This window comes from Triticum dicoccoides, chromosome 3A, assembly GCF_002162155.2.
Source record: "Triticum dicoccoides isolate Atlit2015 ecotype Zavitan chromosome 3A, WEW_v2.0, whole genome shotgun sequence".
NCBI classification, from domain to species: Eukaryota; Viridiplantae; Streptophyta; class Magnoliopsida; order Poales; family Poaceae; genus Triticum; species Triticum dicoccoides.
In genome coordinates, this window is record NC_041384.1 from 691,657,571 (window position 1) to 691,677,700 (window position 20,130).

At 47.3% G+C, this 20,130-nt stretch overlaps 1 pseudogene; it reads right to left on the minus strand.

Annotated features, from left to right (window-relative positions):
- Positions 1–435: 435 nt before the first annotated feature.
- Positions 436–1,612, minus strand: LOC119273757 (annotated as a pseudogene).
- Positions 1,613–20,130: the final 18,518 nt, after the last annotated feature.

A 20,130-nucleotide genomic window follows, 5' to 3' on the forward strand; every position in this document is an offset into this window, starting at 1 on the left:
GAAGCAAATTTGTCACCTAGGGTGGCTCGGCGTCGACCAACCCCTAAGTGAAGCAAATTTGTCACTTAGGGTGGCTTTACGTCGACCAACCCCTAAGTGAAGCAAATTTCTCACTTAGGGTGGCTCGGCGTCGACCAACCCCTAAGTGAAGCAAATTTATCACTTAGGGTGTCTCAGCGTCGACCAACCTTAACTCAACAGATTCACAACTTAGTTCACAGCTTAGTTCACAGCTTAGCCAAGCTAAACCCATTACATGCCATGCCATACTTCACAGCTTAGTTTAACAGATTCAAATTTAGCTCACATTACAAGCCATAGTTCAATGCTTCATAAGTAAATTAGTTCAACAGATTCAAACTTAACACATTACAAGCCATAGTTCAAAGCTAGTAACTAAAGACAATGACCCACATGGTCATATGACAGCACAATTTATTCTTCACCACAAATACCCTTGATTTCCTTTAGCTTCCTCTTGTTACTTTCACCTGCTTTCTTCAGGTCAGCAACAGCACACTGCAAAGTACTCTTCTCAATGCTCAACTTCTCCTTCTCTATAGTCAACTCAGCAATGTAACAATCCAGCTTCTCCTTCTCTTTCTTCAGGTCAGCAAAGCTAAACTCCAAAGTCCTCTTATCAGAGCTCATCTTTTCCTTCTCTTTCAGATGATTGAACTTCAAATTCCTAATGACATTGGCTTGAGCAACATGAATGCACTTCAACTGATCAACAACTGCCTTCAATTTTTTGATCTCAACATCATTTTCCATGCTGCTGCCAGCAACATTCATATCAGTTTCATGTGGCAGATTATCCTAAGAATCCAAGAGGTTGTTCACATCTTCAACAAGCTTCTCATAAGTCTCCTGCAACTCTTTTTTCTGTTGTGCTAGATTGTGCACAGTAAATGAATGCTCAAGGCATGCCATCTTATTGGCCTAGATGCTATCCTCATACATAAGCCACAGTTTGTGGAGTGCATTCTGCAGATGATCTGGCCACTCCTCATCTACCCACTGCACTAATCCACAGTTATTAACTCCCTGCAATACAAAATAAACAACAATTATTGTGAGCATGTTTCAACTCAAAAAACTAAACAACAATTATTGTGAGCATGTTTCCTAACATGAACAGTTACTATGAACATAAATCAATATCAATGAACCATGAACAGGAACTATGAGCAATGAACAGTAAACCCTAGAACATGAACAGTTAACCCTAGAACAGATGAACTGTACTACACAGGAGAGGTTTCACATTGCAACTAATTTACTAACTTACTTCTACGGCACAGGCAATGAACCTCCTCCCAGTGCTTATCCCCTGGAATGCAACACATTTCTTCCCTGGCTTGCCATGCTCGCACATCACCCTCAAATCGTCAGCAGAACCAGTGAACAACGGGTCATCCATTGTTGGTGGGATCTGGGCAACACAAATGTACTGGTTCAAATCGAGCTGAAACCCTAAATCCAAAATGCCCAAATCAAAACCCTAAATGCAGTCCCTGTGGAACCAACTGACCTTAATAGGGGAGTCGTAGGAAGAAATGATCTGCACCTCGGAGTCCTCACTGCTCGAGCCATCGCTCCAAGACACCATGGCGGCCGGCGGCGAGCGGAGAGGAGAGGAGGCAGAGCAAGGTTGAGAGCGGGAGGGAGAGCAAAGGAGCGAGTGAGTGAGAAGTGGAGTGGGGGCGGCGCGGTCGGCCGGTCCGACGCGAGCCGACCAAGTCGTCTCGACCAGACGACGCCGTTTGCCGTCCGTTATGCCACGTAGGGGGAAACCGGGCCCCATCTGTCGGAAACGCACTCAAACGAAGCAAATCGGTCGATCAGTGCACACTGCAAAAAGTTTACTGAATGTGCGGTGTTTTTTGCAAATGATTAGCGACCTCGTGGTTTTCTGCAATCGATGCTTCAAATGTGGTGGTTTTTTGCAATTCACTCCTCCTAGATTGATCTTGATAATCGGGCCAGCACGAGCTGCTCACGGCGGAGCAGCGGCGGATGGCGGCGTACGCGGCCGACTCTCCCAGTTGGGAGGTCTGGTCCTGCCAGCGTTGGGTGCATGCGTCGATCCAAACGTCCTGCCAGCGTTGAGTGCATGCGTTGACCCAAACGAAAAATCGGACACATGCGCTCGCTCGGCCGATTCAAACAGCCATTTTTTATCCGTTTGGATCGGCAGGTAGGAGTTACTCTAACACACACTACTACTACCGACCATGCACTTGCACAATAATCCTGCACTGCTACTAGTATACGTAGATAGTATATCCACATGCAAAGCACTATTACTAGTCTAGTAGATAGTACATGCACACGCGGTACCGTCTCCATCACCAGATGAACAGGCACGTGGTGGACGTACAAACTTTGCATGCCATGTGAGATCGATGGATGGGTGGATGGAACGACAGGTCAATTCCAACGAGTCTGTAACTGCAGCGAGGCGAGCGTCTGGGACATGCATTAGTACATGCGATTAGATAATCAGTAGCACCAAGCCACCAACGGCCAGCCGCGTGATTAGATAATGCCATATAAGATCGATGGATGGAACGACAAAGTACGTGCAGCTGCATGCATGTGAGATTGAGTCCATATCCACGAGTAAAGGCTGCTGCATGCATATGGCAGCAAGCCAGCCAGCCAGCGTACGTGCAGCTGCAGCGAGGCAAAGGGCCTGGATGGCTCCGGCACTCTTCGGCCTTCACGAAGCCGAAGATCACTCTTCGATCAATAGTAAGCCGAAGTTACTATTTTCGCCCCAGCTGACCACTTTTCGGCCGACTGGAGGCTAAAAAGCTCACTTCGGCCAACAGTAGGCCGAAAAGGCCCTTTTCGGTCCGCGAGAGGCCGACGGGGTCATAGTTTTGATTTTTAAACATTAGGGTGTATAGTTTTCGAATTTGCTATAAAATTCGTCATAGTTTAAAAAAAATCTAACCCAATCCGGTGTTGATGACTGTTGGCCGGGGTGAAAACCTGCGCTGTCGTGCCAGGCCGCTGGCGGCGGCATTCTGGTGTTGTCCCCTTCTTGAAGGTGCCGTCGTGGCATCTCATTGATCACTGTGGTGCTTCGGCGGAAACCCTAATCCTTGGATTGGGCGGTGCCGACGCTATGGTGTCATTCCCTTGCTGAAGGCGCCTCCTTGGAGCCCATTGTTCATCATACATGGCTTCTCCACTTCGCGATGACTCTCCCACGGTTGGGGGCCCCGACGACTTCGTAGTACTGCTTAGTGTTTCATCTGTTGTTTGCTAGGAATTTGTTAGGTGGTGTTGTTGTTTTAAGCGTCCTTGTATCCAGCCTTGTGTGTGTGTGGGCTGGTTTCGGCTTGTTCGATGATGGTTGTTGTATATATAAAGCGGGGGAACCCTTTTTCGTTAGTATTGTGGTTGGCTAGCGTGCCTGTGTCTGGGCTATAAAGTGTACTCGGCTGTGAGGCCAGTAGTGAGTAGCTAGGAGAGAAAAAATGTAGTCTTTGGTGGTCTCTCACGTGTGTGCGCTCACCATGAGGAGTAGTAGCCGGAGTTGGTCTCCAGGGTGTGTAGTCTCCCATGCATGTGACGGTGTGAGTTGCGGAGTCTGGGTATGTGCCCAGCTTGAGAAAAGAAATAGCCATTCGTGCAGCGAGGAGTTTGTCGTCGAAAAATACCTTGTGTCTAGTGTGCTCCTTCTTCCACCTTCGTCTGAGCGAGTGAGTGAGTGAGAGAGAGAGAGAGAGAGAGCTAGGGTTCGTCCCGGGTTTGCCCCAACATTTGGTATCAGAGCTTGGTTGTCTTGGGTGTCGCTCCCCTTGCTGGAGGCGTGCTGGCGGTGGCGGCGTTCGCTGATGACTGCGCGATGGAGTATCGGGTCGTGTGCCGGCCTAAGGAGATGCATGGCGCTGCGGCTGTCATTGCCATGTGTTGCCGGAGCCGGAGGAGATGGTTTATGTCGCCGCAACCAGAGTCAGAGAAAGATGGCATATGTCGCCGGAACATCAGGCGTATGTTGCCGAGGAAGAGGATGGAGGTTTTTTCAAGCGTGGCGGAGGCCGTAACAGTGGCCATGGCCATGACGACGGGAGCTGCAACAACTCCTGGTACGGCAAGTCAAGATTAGGATGAGATTGTTAGACATAATCTTGACATGCATAGGTTAGTTAGCAGGGTCATGTGTGGTTGTTGGTTAATAACTTGGCCAAGTCGTGTGTGGCTGTTAGAGAGTTTCCAGCAGAAGGTAAGGTCAGTGATTAGTGCGTGCGTGCGTGCTGGCCTGGTAGGTGATTAGGTGTGCGTTCGAGCGCGGCGTGCTAGAGGCGCCGAGTATTCTGGCCGGCTAGTGTGCTTGCATCTGAGGCCAGCAGTGAGTAGCTAGGAGAGAAAAAATGTAGTCTCTGATGGTCTCTCACATGTGTGCGCTCACCATGAGGAGTAGTAGTTGGAGTTAGTCTCCAGAGCGTTTAGTCTCTCATGTATGTGACGGTGAGTTGCTGAGTCCGGGTATGTCCCCGGTTTGAGAAAATAAATCGCCGTTCGTGCGGCGAGGAGTTTTTCCCCGGAAAATTCCTTATGTCTAGTGTGCTTCTTCTTCCACTTTCGTCTTAGAGAGAGACACACACACAGAGAGAGAGAGAGTCCCGAGTTTGCCCCAACATACAACGACCATTGAATTGGAGTGCGAAGTTTGATATCTGGTTGTTCATTGTACTAAAAGATATAGTGATCTTGATTTAGAATTTCTACGTATTTAACGCGCACCCACCACAAGGATCTTCAATCTTATTTAGGGACACACTGGCTTCAGTCTCGGTTCGATATATGCCCATATCGTTGTCTTGTGGTGTACTTTATATTGCCTCCCGCCTACACTCACTCAAATGTCGAGACCAAAGAGCAAGAGAAAATAGCCGCACATAGAATATAGAAGTGAGGCATGTGCAACGTGCTCAGAATAGTAGACATCCGGGAATATGTTCATCCACACAGTGCTGAACGTGATGTAACTAGTCTATTTTTGGCCATTGTTCTAGGCACCACAACTAGGTAGAGGGTTGCTCGTGGAGGACGCAACGTTTCAACAAGAGACCAAGAGTTGCATGTCTTGAAGACAATAATCATACACACTCCTAGGTGGGTTGTCTGCTCTACCATGGACGTTGATGACGGAGGGGGAGGCAAGGCACCGCATACCTTGCGTCACATTCGAGCTATAGTGTCTTCCTTCCCGTGTCTTGTGTATAAACCATCATCTTCAGTGATGTTTGAAACATGTATGCCACCCCGAGGAGGAAAGGAATGGGAGTACAAGCACCGTATCGCAAGTGAGTGCACAAGTAGGAATAACAGAACAAGTGTGAAGGACTGTCTCCTAGGCACTGACCCAACCGCAGCGCCCACTTCCGTATCGACTCACACTTTGTCGAGGACTCACACTAGGCAGTTTAGCGAGTGCAGAAGTATGAATATGGTTGCTTCACTTATCAATGAGCCACAAGTCATATGCAAGTTTTTGTCATATCACTAATGTATACCTGTCATTGTTAGGACCAACATATAACCCAAGCAAATTACCAATTACTATTCAGCTCTCTAAAAGGTTATAAGTGAATCAAGAGAGTCCTAATATTTTCTACAAAACAATGTCATTCCCCTGCGCTCTAATATTTATTAGTGAAGTGCAAGAGCAATTCTACAATTACGTATAATCAAAAGATATACGTCAACTTCTTATTTATCGATGTCTCACTGCACATCCAAACGGTATTCTTGTGTGTGTACAATATAGTTCAGACGACATGTCAGAAGTTATTGGCATTTTGTTAATTAGCATATAATCCCTTCGTCTCAAAAAGTTTTCTTAGAGATGGATGTATCTAAACACGTTTTGTTGTTACATACATCTGTACCTAAGACAACCTTTTCGGGACGAAGGTAATATTGGACATATACTATGTGCGCTATTCTACAATTCCTTAGGATTCTGGTAGGGCTTCAGCCATGTTAAGCTTCTGAACTCTATTGGTTTCATTCAGTAAAATGGATACGGGGAGTGAGTTATACATGATTCTCAGAGAAAGAACTTTCTTTAGGATCAATACATACCGAAAAAGACTTTCGCCCCGCTTTATATATAAAGCATTGACAAACAACAACCCGGTACAAACGCACGCCACCACAATACACGCACACACCCGAGGCAAGATACATAAGCGCTGAGCGCAGCAACACCATCCCAAGCACTACAAGAGCAGCCGGGTCCTTGACTGTGAACACGCCACCGCGAAGAGATGAAGCCACATATGACGAACCGTGGGCTCCAAGGCGGTGCCTTCAGAAATGATATGACACCGGAGCGCCGCCACCGCCCGACCCGAGAGTCAGAGTTTCCCCTGGAGCAACACGACAGGCAATGATGGCCGCGACGATGCCTTCAGAAAGGGAACGAGCTTCGCCGCCGCCGGCCCGTCCGAAGATAGAATAGGTTTTCACCCCGGCCAATACTCACCGCCACCGAACGCCACACCCCGGCGACCATGCCACCCACACGACCATGGTCATAGTGCAACACCCAGGAACGAGCTTTTCCCATGAGCACCGCGACACCACCACCAGGGCCGCCGCCCCGGCATCCAAGACCTCGACGCCACCTCACCAGTTACCCAGCGCCACGCCACCTATAGAGACGGGTGGAAAGGCCCCGCCTTTCGCACCCCTGGGCTGCCCCCAACCGGCCGCCATTGGCCCGTCCCGCTGTCGGGCGCGATACGGGCGCGGTCCTGCTACCGGGCGCGAGACGGGCACGGTCCTGCTGCTGGGCGCGAGACGGGCGTGGTCCTGCTGCCGGGCGCGAGACGAGCGCAGTCCTACTGCCGGGCGTGAGACGCGCGATGGACCACGTCTGGGAAAAGCCCAGTCCTTCGACGGAAGTGGTGTGCGGGCGAAGGGGAGAGGAATTGAAGGCCGCTGCACGCCGCCTATGGACGAACCGACGCTGAAACATGTCAGCCGTCGCCGCAGCCGACTTGCCAAGCTACCGTGGAACCCTCCACGGCCGGAGCAGCAGCCACACCAGGCCACTGCCCATCTCGTGCTGCCCGCCGGACTCCAGGCGTTGAATCCGCCGGGCACGCAGCCACCAGAGCGGCCAGCGCACCGGACGCACCACCGGCGCCGCCGCACACACCACCACACCTACGCCGCTACCTCCCCCAGCCAAGACGGCCAAGGCATAGGAGGCCGCCCATGGCCTGCGTCGCCCGGAGGGCCAGATCCGGCCGAGCCGCCACCGCATCCCGCCCCCAAGCACGCCTCCCCACACGACGCCCGTCACGCCGCCGCCATGCTGCCGCCACTGCACCGGCGCGCTGCCGCGCCTGCCGTCAAGCGAGGCACCCCGACCCGCTAGCCTCGGCCCGCCCCGAGCTCGACGCGAGAGGGGACAGGGACTCCCCGCCGCCGCCGGCGACGACCGGGCTTCGCCTGGCCGCGCCCTCTGGCGGTGGCGAGGGGAGAGGGGAAGAAGGAGGGGGACCCGGCCGGCGGCGACTAGGGTTTCCCCCCGGTCGCGCGCGGGGCGATTTGGGAGGGGAATATACTCGATCAATACATATAGTCACTAGATGATTCCGGGGGCATTGCTGCGGAAAAACAAAGAGACATGTAGGTATGAAATATTATTACCACATCCTAACATTTTTTTTGTGAAGTTAGCAACTTAACGATTCGAGGAACTTTTGAAATGAATTAAATTATTTTTCTAACGAAAAAACATCTCAAGGCAGACTGTCAGATTAATACATGGTATTTCTTTTCATTTGCAATAAATGTATCCCCAAAATGTCTTGTACTCCCTTAGTGACCTAAATGGTCTTATAAAGGTTTACTGAGGTAGTAGCATTGTAGAGTTTTTCAAGAAAACGTGCTTTATTGTTTATTAATAGATGACACACCAGTCAGTACTTGTATGCACATATTGTCTTCTTCAATTCATATTTTCAGTCTTTAATCCAGCCTAATGATCAATGTCTACTGCTAATTCCAGTCAATTTTCATACCTCACGAATAAGATGACACGCTAGTGACATGAGTTTGTCTAAGAAGACTAAGATGCATGACGTGGCCAATTTCAATCAATTTTCCATACCATATTAATAGGACGACATGCTGATGACATGAGTTTGTCTAATATGCACAACATGAATAAGTACATAACTAATTAGGATGTGGCAAACATGCATGAGTTATGAGGTAGGAGTGTGCATGTTGTCAGAATTAAAGTTAGTGGATGTGGTGCATGGATGTATAATAGTGCTAGTGGATGCTGACCTGGCAGACTTGATGACGTGGAAGACTGCATATTAAAGTTTTTTTGCTTGTAGTGCGGATGAACTTTTTAAGAATAGAGTATTCACTCATTTCCATCGCTTCTGCCACGTGATTCTTCTTGCACAACCATTGAATTTAATTCCCTTTACAGTGGCTCAATCGTTTTACTAAAACACAGTACAATTGTACAAAACAACCAATGAATTGAGGCATGAATTCAGATATGAATTTTTATTGTACTAGAAGATACTATGACATTGATTTGGGTTTGTAAATATTTAATTCGCACCACCACACCAACCCTGGATCTCATGCTGTAAAATATATTAGAGAATCACTGCCGACAATCTGAGCTCGGTATATATATATCTAGCTCTCGTGTGGTCTTCTTCCTATGGCTTCCCGCCTACTACACTATCTCTCGAATGTCGAGAGTTAAGATGAAGAGGAAGCCATGGGACTTTTGATATGGGAGTGAGACACATGTAGCTTGCTTGTGCTCGGAATTGTAGGCATCCAGGAATATATTCATACTCACCTTCTTAAGGCTTGTGTGATTGACCTAATTACGGTCATCTCAGCAGTCACCGTAGCAAGATAGGAGGTAACTGTTGAGGAGCATGGTGTCCCAAGAGAGCTAGACCTGCGCGTCCAGCAGACTAGAATGATACACCTGCCTCGCCGCGTCGGTTGCTCTACAACAATTCTCAGTGGGAGTCCTGGTCCTCTTTGATTATCTGGGAGTTAAACAAAAGAAGAGAAAAACATAATACATACTAGCAGGTCGTCAACCATTGTAAGAGTAGTAAAAGCCCAAATAAAATAGAAATTCTCCTTCAGTTAACTCTCCAGCTTGCCATCCTGCAGAGGAAACTCTAAGTTGATCAACCATCATTTGTACTCCTCGCCCAGTAGATGGGGCCAGGTGAGACATCACACACCGATAGTACGTACACAACAGTAGATGAAAAATAAATCAACAGCGGGCTGGAGAGAACCAAACAGCCAACAGGTGAAATGATCAGGCACTCCACCATAACTAGTCACTAGACGATGCTCCGCACGTTGTTGCGGGAATATTTTGCAATATATTTCTAAGATATTAATAATTTTATGGAAATAAGAATATTTGGAGAAATAATATGTGAGCTAAAACTAAAAATACATATTGTTATTTGTGTTTGATTATTGTATTTTTGTAAAATATTTATTAAATATATCATGCATGTTTGCATGTTGAAGTGAATCTTTTCCTATGACTCATTGAATGTTGAAGTGGGTCTTTTCTAATGCATGTTGCTTGATTAGGTGTCATACTTGCATACTGAGAGAAATAGGTTAATGAGGGCTAGCTATTTAGATATGAAAGATTACTCTTTCAATCAAAAAGCATGTAAGCAACCTGAGATTTATGGTATAAATCCTTCTTAGCAAGATCCGGCAGTAAACTTCCTGCATGGGCTGCTAAGGCAAACTCCAACCGCGACTCCATCCTGTCTGCTCGCGTCGGTTTGGGGGTAAATGGATAACGCAGGCCTTCCAATACGCGGCCGCAAATGGACCATCATCCGTTTTCTGTTCGCTTTTGACCCATTCTTAATCCAAGTTTGAGCTGAGTTTGCGACCGAACGAACACGCGCGAACACGAGAGGCGCGTGCCCTTGTCCTGCCCTGACCCGCCCGTCAGGGAGACAGACCCCCCTTTTCTCTTGTTCTACCTCCCTCCACGCCTCGACACTGCCGCCGCAACCACCCTCCCCAGCCGTGCCGTCTTTCACAAGGGTTGTCCCAACCAGCACCGCGCATGCCATGGCTGTCTTCGCACCAGCTTTCCGGAAAGCATTTGGCCGGCGTTCTCCTTGTTGCCGTTGAAAGAGAATCTACGGCCACTATTAGAGAAAAGTCTAACAGTAACGCGGCGGGTCTAAGGGCTATCATTGGCTACATTAAATCCTAGGACCCCCACCTCCGCCCCCGCCCTCTCTCCAATGCACCCATATCTCCGAACGGAAACAACAGGACAAACATAGATCAATGGACTCTCCAGTTGCTACAGCCGGCTCGGATCAATCAATGGCTCTGGCTGCGCACCATCTGTATTGAAAATTAGAAGCACGGGAGACAGGAAAGGGGAGCACCACGCCGCCTCACTTGCAATGCAAAGGTTCCCAAACCCAACAGAGGACGGGGAAGCGTCTACAAACGTAGAAGCAACAACGCACTGGTGCATGGTTTGCATCACCGCAGGCGATGATGGTACACAAACAAAAACAGTAGATGGGAAAATAAATCAACAACTAACATCCAACAGGTCAAATTTACAGATATTCCACCATGACGGGGTCACGGGGCATCTTTTTAAGGGGCATCCGAAAATATCTATTTTTTTCGAAAAGGGGTTTTACCCCAGTCTCTGCATCAGAAAGATGCATACGGCTTAAATTGATTAAAAAATCCAGCAACAAGTCTCCAAGTCTTGAAGTGTGAAATAAACAAATGCTCATAAAAGCTAAACAAAAAGCCACAACCGGCTGGCAAATAAAATAGAAGCACTACATGCCTATCCTATTACATGACCGCCATCCAAACCGGTTGAAAATATCCCGAGCTACCTGTCGTGGTTCTAAGACTGACAGTAGAATAGGGGGGGTAGGAATGTAGAGGTAAGATCCTAGCTATGAAGGAGTTGTACACACGAGTTTACGAGTTCAGGCCCTTCTCGGAGGAAGTAACAGCGCTACGTCTCGGAGCCCAGAGGCGGTCGATTGAATATATGTGTGTGAATTACAGAAAGCGCGAACCCTTGTCTCAGAGGAGGGGGTGGCTTATATAGAGTGCGCCAGGACCCCAGCTCCCCTCTGTTACACAAGGTTCAATGCTCATAAAGGAGGGGCGTTACTGGTAACGTCTGCAATAAAGTGTTGTAAATTCACATAAAGCTATGGTTTAAGTCCTGACCGTTGCAGAGTGGAGGGTTTCTCATCTTCTGCTGGTCGAGTGTCTTCAAGGTGGTCGAGTGAGCACATCTTTATGGTCGAGTGGATGATGGTTTCTCTTCGACTACTTCTGATTCTTTGTAGAGATGTCCTTGGGGAGGGTATGTTGGATAGATCGATGACCCTACCCTAGGTACATAGCTTCATCATTAGCCCCCGAATGGATCAGGGTTTGAGTGAGGAAGGAGTTGGGAACACTTCCGACCCATTCTTTGTGCTATGAGTATATCTTGTTCTGGAACAATGAGTTCAGGTGACGACGTCGACTCCTTTCTCAGTCGCCTTGGTCCATTCTTGGTTTTTGTCGAGTGAATTTTGACGGTAGAATTTCGAATGATGATGTAGAGGATGTTTGTCTTCAGTCTGACAGGTCGCTCTGCTCTCCGCGGATTTCGCGGGTTTCGAATTTTGGGAAGCGCGCCAGACGGACGGAACCGAGGTTATCGGGACGGATTAGGCAAGTCTCCTCGATTCCCGCGCCACCTTTTTTGCCACGTACTGCGCGCGTGACTGTTGCGGGATTTGTTTAGATTGTCTGGGTCCACCAGCCAGTCACTCGGGTGACGACCTTATAAAAGGCCCCGGACCAGGCCTCTGCCCCGTGCGCTCCCATTCTCTCTTCTTCTTCTCCCGATCTCTCCGCCACGCTCGCTTCCGCTCTCGTCGCCGGACTCTCGCTCGAGCTCGACCCGTTGCCATGGGGAAAGAGAAGACGGTGGCGCTGGAGCGCGCGAAGAAGGCGACCGCGAAGGCGAAGGGCAAGCGGACCAGCCGGGGCGGATCCTCGTCGAGATCCGGCCTGCCGCCGGGCTGGATCCAGGGTGACTGGATCCGCTTGACAATCAGCCAGGACGACCTCGACGACCTGGTGGAGGGGGGGACTGATCCCCCACAAGTCGGCACGACTCCCGAGGAACGAAACCGAGCCGCGGCCAAGGGAGTGTGAGTGTGTTCTCCTTGCCACCCACGTAGATCGCGGATTCTCACTGCCTCCCCATCTTTTCTTTCGGGGTTTTTTGAACTTCTTTGGGGCTAAACTACACCATTTCACTCCAAACACCATAGTCTATCTGGCTACTTTCGTGTCGATGCGTGAAAATTTCTTGGGCTGTCGACCGCACTGGGGTCTTTTCAAACACATCTTCACCTGCCGCTCCCAGTCGGTCAAAAAGGCCAAATCGAGTGACGAGAAGACACAAGTGATCCAGATGTGCGGGGGACTGGGGATCCAGATGAGGAGCAAGAGTACCTTCCCAGCCATGATCCTTCCCGACTCGGTCCGGGGCTGGCAGTCGCCTTGGTTCTACTGCAAGGATCAGCCGACCCCGGGTCAGTCGACTGGACTTCCTCCCTTTTCCTTGGCTCGAGTGGAGAAGCCCGCCCCCTGAAGGTAGTTCCAGAAGAGAAGGCGCATGTCAAGCTGCTGGTCGAGCGGGTCGTCCAACTTGTCCGCGACGGGGTGACCGGGATGGACCTGCTGGAGGTCTTTCTCGGTCGACGCTGTTGGGTAACGTAGTAATTTCAAAAAAATTCCTACGCACATGCAAGATCATGGTGATGATATAGCAACGAGGGGAGAGTGTTGTCTACGTACCCTCGTAGACCGAAGCGTAAGCGTTGACGCAACGTAGAGGAAGTAGTCGTACGTCCTCCGGTTCAACCGATCCAAGTACCGTTACTCCGGCACCTCCGAGTTCTTGACACGCGTACAGCTCGATGACGCACCCTCGATCTCCGATCCAGCAGAGGCGCCGAGGGGGAGTTCCGTCAGCACGACGGCGTGGTGACGATCTTGATGTTCTCCTGTTGCAGGGCTTCGCCTAAGCACCGCTACAATATGACCGAGGTGTAATATCGTGGAGGGGGGCACCGCACACGGCTAAGGAACGATCAATGATCAACTTGTCTGTTCTAGGGTGCCCCCCTACCCCCGTATATAAAGGAGGGAGGGAGGAGGTGGCCGGCCCCTAGGGGGGGGCGCGCCATGAGGAGGGGGAAACCTACTCCAAGTAGGTTTCCCTCTCTTTTCCTTATCTTATTTGGAGGGGGAAGGAAAGAGTACTAGTATTAGGAAGTAGTACTAGTAGTAGTAATAGGAAGAGGGGGAAGGAGAAAGGAAAGGGGGGGCCGGCCCCCCTCCCCAATTCGGATTGGGCTTGGGGGGGCGCGCCCCCCTCCCTTGCTCCTTCTCTCTTCTTCCTACATGGGCCCAATAAGGCCCATATACCTCCCGGGGGGTTCCGGTAACCTCCCAGGGCTCCAAACTTCTCCGGAACCTTTCCGATGTCCAAATATATCCGTCCAATATATCAATCTTTATGTCTCGACCATTTCGAGACTCCTCGCCATGTCCGCAATCATATCCGGGACTCCGAACAACCTTCGGTACATCAAAATACATAAACTCATAATATAACTATCATCGAAACCTTAAGCGTGCGGACCCTACGGTTCGAGAACGATGTAGACATGACTGAGACACATCTCTGGTCAATAACCAATAGTGGGACCTGGATGCCCATATTGGTTCCTACATATTCTACGAAGATCTTTATCGGTCAAACCGCATAACAACATACGTTGTTCCCTTTGTCATCGGTATGTTACTTGTCCGAGATTCGATCGTCGGTATCCAATACCTAGTTCAATCTCGTTATCGACAAGTCTCTTTACTCGTCTGTAATACTTCATCTTATAACTAACTCATTAGTTACATGCTTGCAAGGCTTAGGTGATGAGCATTGCCGAGAGGGCCCAGAGATACCTCTCCGACAATCGGAGTGACAAAACCTAATCTCGAATTATGCTAACTCAACATGTACCTTCGGAGACACCTGTAGTACTCCTTTATAATCACCCAGTTACGTTGTGACGTTTGGTAGTACCCAAAGTGTTCCTCCGGTAAACGGGAGTTACACAATTCTCATAGTTACAGGAACATGTATAAGTCATGAAGGAAGCAATAGCAGAATACTAAACGATCAAGTGCTAAGCTAACGGGATGGGTCATGTCAATCACCTCATTCTCCTAATGATGTGATCCCATTAATCAAATGACAACACATGTCAATGGTTAGGAAACATAACCATCTTTGATTAATGAGCTAGTCAAGTAGAGGCATACTAGTGACTATATGTTTGTATATGTATTCACACATGTATCATGTTTCCGGTTAATACAATTCTAGCATGAATAATAAACATTTATCATGAAATGAGGAAATAAATAATAACTTTATTATTGCCTCTAGGGCATATTTCCTTCAGTCTCCCACTTGCACTAGAGTCAATAATCTAGATTACATAGTAATGATTCTAACACCCATGGAGTCTTGGTGTTGATCATGTTTTGCTCGTGAGAGAGGCTTAGTCAACGGGTCTGCAACATTCAGATCCGTATGTATCTTGCAAATCTCTATGTCTCCCACTTGGACTTGATCCCGAATGGAATTGAAGCGTCTCTTGATGTGCTTGGTCCTCTTGTGAAATCTGGATTCCTTTGCCAAGGCAATTGCACCAGTATTGTCACGGAAGATCTTCATTGGTCCCGATGCACTAGGTATGACACCTAGATCGGAAATGAACTCCTTCATCCAGACTCCTTCATTTGCTGCTTCAGAAGCAGCTATGTACTCCGCTTCACATGTAGATCCCGCCACGACGCTTTGTTTAGAACTGCACCAACTTACAGCTCCACCGTTTAATAAAAACACGTATCCGGTCTGCGATTTAGAATCGTCCGGATCAGTGTCAAAGCTTGCATCGACGTAACCATTTACGATTAGCTCTTTGTCACCTCCATATACGAGAAACATATCCTTAGTCCTTTTCAGGTATTTCAGGATGTTCTTGACCGCTGTCCAGTGATCCACTCCTGGCTTACTTTGGTACCTACCTGCCAAGCTTATTGCTAAGCATACGTCAGGTCTGGTACACAGCATTGCATACATGATAGAGCCTATGGCTGAAGCATAGGGAACATCTTTCATTTTCTCTCTATGTTCTGCTGTGGTCGGGCATTGAGTTTGACTCAACTTTACACCTTGTAGCACAGGCAAGAATCCTTTCTTTGCCTGATCCATTTTGAACTTTTTCAAAATTTTGTCAAGGTATGTACTTTGTGAAAGTCCTATTAAGCGTCTTGATCTATCTCTATAGATCTTGATGCCCAATATGTAAGCAGCTTCACCGAGGTCTTTCATAGAAAAACTTTTATTCAAGTATCCCTTTATGCTATCCAGAAATTCTATATCATTTCCAATTAATAATATGTCATCAACATATAAAACTAGAAATGCTACAGAGCTCCCACTCACTTTCTTGTAAATACAGGCTTCTCCAAAAGTCTGTATAAAACCATATGCTTTGATCACACTATCAAAACGTTTATTCCAACTCCGAGATGCTTGCACCAGTCCATAAATGGAACGTTGGAGCTTGCACACTTTGTCAGCACCTTTAGGATCAACAAAACCTTCAGGTTGCATCATATACAACTCTTCTTCTAGAAATCCATTCAAGAATGCAGTCTTGACATCCATTTGCCAAATTTCATAATCATGAAATGCAGCAATAGCCAACATGATTCGGACAGACTTAAGCATCGCTACGGGTGAGAAAGTCTCATCGTAGTCAACCCCTTGAACTTGTCGAAAACCTTTTGCAACAAGTCGAGCTTTGTAGACAGTAACATTACCATCAGCGTCAGTCTTCTTCTTAAAGATCCATTTATTCTCAATGGCTTGCCGATCATCGGGCAAGTCAACCAAAGTCCATACTTTGTTTTCATACATGGATCCTATCTCAGATTTCATGGCCTCTAGCCATTTTGCGGAATCTGGGCTCATCATCGCTTCCTCATAGTTCGTAGGTTCATCATGGTCTAGTAACATGACTTCCAGAATAGGATTTCCGTACCACTCTGGTGCGGATCTTACTCTGGTAGACCTACGAGGTTCAGTAGAAACTTGATCTGAAGTTTCATGATCAATATCATTAGCTTCCTCACTAATTGGTGTAGTTATCACAGGAACCGGTTCTTGTGATGAACTACTTTCCAATAAGGGAGTAGATACAGTTATCTCATCAAGTTCTACTTTCCTCCCACTCACTTCTTTTGAGAGAAACTCCTTCTCTAGAAAGGATCCGATTTTAGCAACAAAAATCTTGCCTTCAGATCTGTGATAGAAGGTGTACCCAATTGTCTCCTTTGGGTATCCTATGAAGACACATTTCTCCGATTTGGGTTCGAGCTTATCTGGTTGAAGTTTCTTCACATAAGCATCGCAGCCCCAAACTTTGAGAAACGACAACTTTGGTTTCTTGCCAAACCACAGTTCATAAGGGATCGTCTCAACGGATTTTGATGGTGCCCTATTTAACGTGAATGCGGCCGTCTCTAAAGCATAACCCCAAAATGATAGCGGTAAATCGGTAAGAGACATCATAGATCGCACCATATCAAGTAAAGTACGATTACGACGTTCGGACACACCATTTCGCTGTGGTGTTCCAGGTGGCGTGAGTTGCGAAACTATTCCACATTGTTTCAAATGTAAACCAAACTCGTAACTCAAATATTCTCCTCCACGATCAGATCGTAGAAACTTTATTTTCTTGTTACGATGATTTTCTACTTCACTCTGAAATTCTTTGAACTTTTCAAATGTTTCAGACTTGTGCTTCATCAAGTAGATATACCCATATCTGCTCAAATCATCTGTGAAGGTGAGGAAATAACGATATCCGCCACGAGCCTCAACATTCATCGGACCACATACATCTGTATGTATCATTTGCAACAAATCTGTTGCTCTCTCCATAGATCCGAAGAACGGTGTTTTGGTCATCTTGCCCATGAGGCACGGTTCGCAAGTACCAAGTGATTCATAATCAAGTGATTCCAGAAGTCCATCAGTATGGAGTTTCTTCATGCGTTTTACACCGATATGACCTAAACGGCAGTGCCACAAATATGTTGCACTATCATTATCAACTATGCATCTTTTGGCTTCAATATTATGAATATTTGTATCACTACTATCGAGATTTAATAAAAATAGACCACTCTTCAAGGGTGCATGACCATAAAAGATATTACTCATATAAATAGAACAACCATTATTCTCTGATTTAAATGAATAACCGTCTCGCATCAAACAAGATCCAGATATAATGTTCATGCTCAACGCAGGCACCAAATAACAATTATTCAGGTCTAAAACTAATCCCGATGGTAGATGTAGAGGTAGCGTGCCGACCGCGATCACATCGACTTTGGAACCATTTCCCACGCGCATCATCACCTCGTTCTTAGCTAATCTTCGCTTAATCCGTAGTCCCTGTTTCGAGTTGCAAATGTTAGCAACAGAACCAGTATCAAATACCCAGGTGCTACTGCGAGCATTAGTAAGGTACACGTCAATAACATGTATATCACATATACCTTTGTTCACTTTGCCATCCTTCTTATCCGCCAAATACTTGGGGCAGTTCCGCTTCCAGTGTCCAGTCTGCTTGCAGTAGAAGCACTCAGTTTCAGGCTTAGGTCCAGACTTGGGTTTCTTCACTTGAGAAGCAACTTGTTTGCCGTTCCTTTTGAAGTTCCCCTTCTTCTTCCCTTTGCCCCTTTTCTTGAAACCAGTGGTCTTGTTGACCATCAACACTTGATGCTCCTTTTTGATTTCTACCTCCGCGGCTTTCAGCATCGCGAAGAGCTCGGGAATAGTCTTGTTCATCCCTTGCATATTATAGTTCATCACAAAGCTCTTGTAGCTTGGTGGCAGTGATTGGAGAATTCTGTCAATGACGCTATCATCCGGAAGATTAACTCCCAGTTGAATCAAGTGATTATTATACCCAGACATTTTGAGTATATTCTCACTGACAGAACTATTCTCCTCCATCTTGCAGCTGTAGAACTTATTGGAGACTTCATATCTCTCAATCCGGGCATTTGCTTGAAATATTAACTTCAACTCCTGGAACATCTCATATGCCCCACGACGTTCAAAACGTCGTTGAAGACCCGGTTCTAAGCCGTAAAGCATGGCACACTGAACTATAGAGTAGTCATCAGCTTTGCTCTGCCAGACGTTCTTAACGTCGTCAGTTGCATCAGCAGCAGGCCTGGCACCCAGCGGTGCTTCCAGGACGTAACTCTTCTGTGCAGCAATGAGGATAATCCTCAGGTTACGGACCCAGTCCGTGTAATTGCTACCATCATCTTTCAACTTCGCTTTCTCAAGGAACGCATTAAAATTTCAACGGAACAATAGCACGAGCCATCTATCTACATACAAACATAGACAAGCAAAATACTATCAGGTACTAAGTTCATGATAAATTTAAGTTCAATTAATCATATTACTAAAGAACTCCCACTTAGACAGACATCTCTCTAGTCATCTAAGTGATTACGTGATCCAAATCAACTAAACCATGTCCGATCATCACGTGAGATGGAGTAGTTTCAATGGTGAACATCTCTATGTTGATCATATCTACTATATGATTCACGCTCGACCTTTCGGTCCCCGTGTTCCGAGGCCATATCTGTATATGCTAGGCTCGTCAAGTATAACCTGAGTATTCCGCGTGTGCAACTGTTTTGCACCCGTTGTATTTGAACGTAGAGCCTATCACACCCGGTCATCACGTGGTGTCTCAGCACGAAGAACTTTTGCAATGGTGCATACTCAGGGAGAACACTTCTTGATAATTAGTGAGAGATCATCTTAAAATGCTACCGTCAAACAAAGCAAGATAAGATGCAAAAAGGATAAACATCACATGCAATCAATATAAGTGATATGATATGGCCATCATCATCTTGTGCTTGTGATCTCCATCTTCGAAGCACCGTCGTGATCACCATCGTCACCGGCGCGACACCTTGATCTCCATCGTAGCATCATTGTCGTTACGCCATCTATTGCTTCTACGACTATCGCTACCGCTTAGAGATAAAGTAAAGCAATTACAGGGCGTTTGCATTTCATACAATAAAGCGACAACCATATGGCTCCTGCCAGTTGCTGATAACTTCGGTTACAAAACATGATCATCTCATACAATAAAATATAGCATCATGTCTTGGCCATATCACATCACAACATGCCCTGCAAAAACAAGTTAGACGTCCTCTACTTTGTTCTTGCAAATTTTACGTGGCTGCTACGGGCTTAAGCAAGAACCAATCTCACCTAGGCATCAAAACCACAACTATAGTTTGTCAAATAGACTCCGTTTTAACCTTCACAAGGACCGGGCGTAGCCACACTCGGTTCAACTAAAGTGAGAGAGACAGACACCCGCCAGCCACCTTTAAGCACGAGTGCTCGTAACGGTGAAACCAGTCTCGCGTAAGCGTACGCGTAATGTCGGTCCGGGCCGCTTCATCTCACAATACCGCTGAACCAAAGTATGACATGCTGGTAGGCAGTATGACTTATATCGTCCACAACTCACTTGTGTTCTACTCGTGCATATAACATCAACGCATAAAACCTGGCTCGGATGCCACTGTTGGGTAACGTAGTAATTTCAAAAAATTTCCTACGCACATGCAAGATCATGGTGATGATATAGCAACGAGGGGAGAGTGTTGTCTATGTACCCTCGTAGACCGAAGCGGAAGCGTTGACGCAACATAGAGGAAGTAGTCGTACGTCCTCCGGTTCAACCGATCCAAGTACCGTTACTCCGGCACCTCCGAGTTCTTGACACGCGTACAGCTCGATGACGCACCCTCGATCTCCGATCCAGCAGAGGCGCCGAGGGGGAGTTCCGTCAACACGACGGCGTG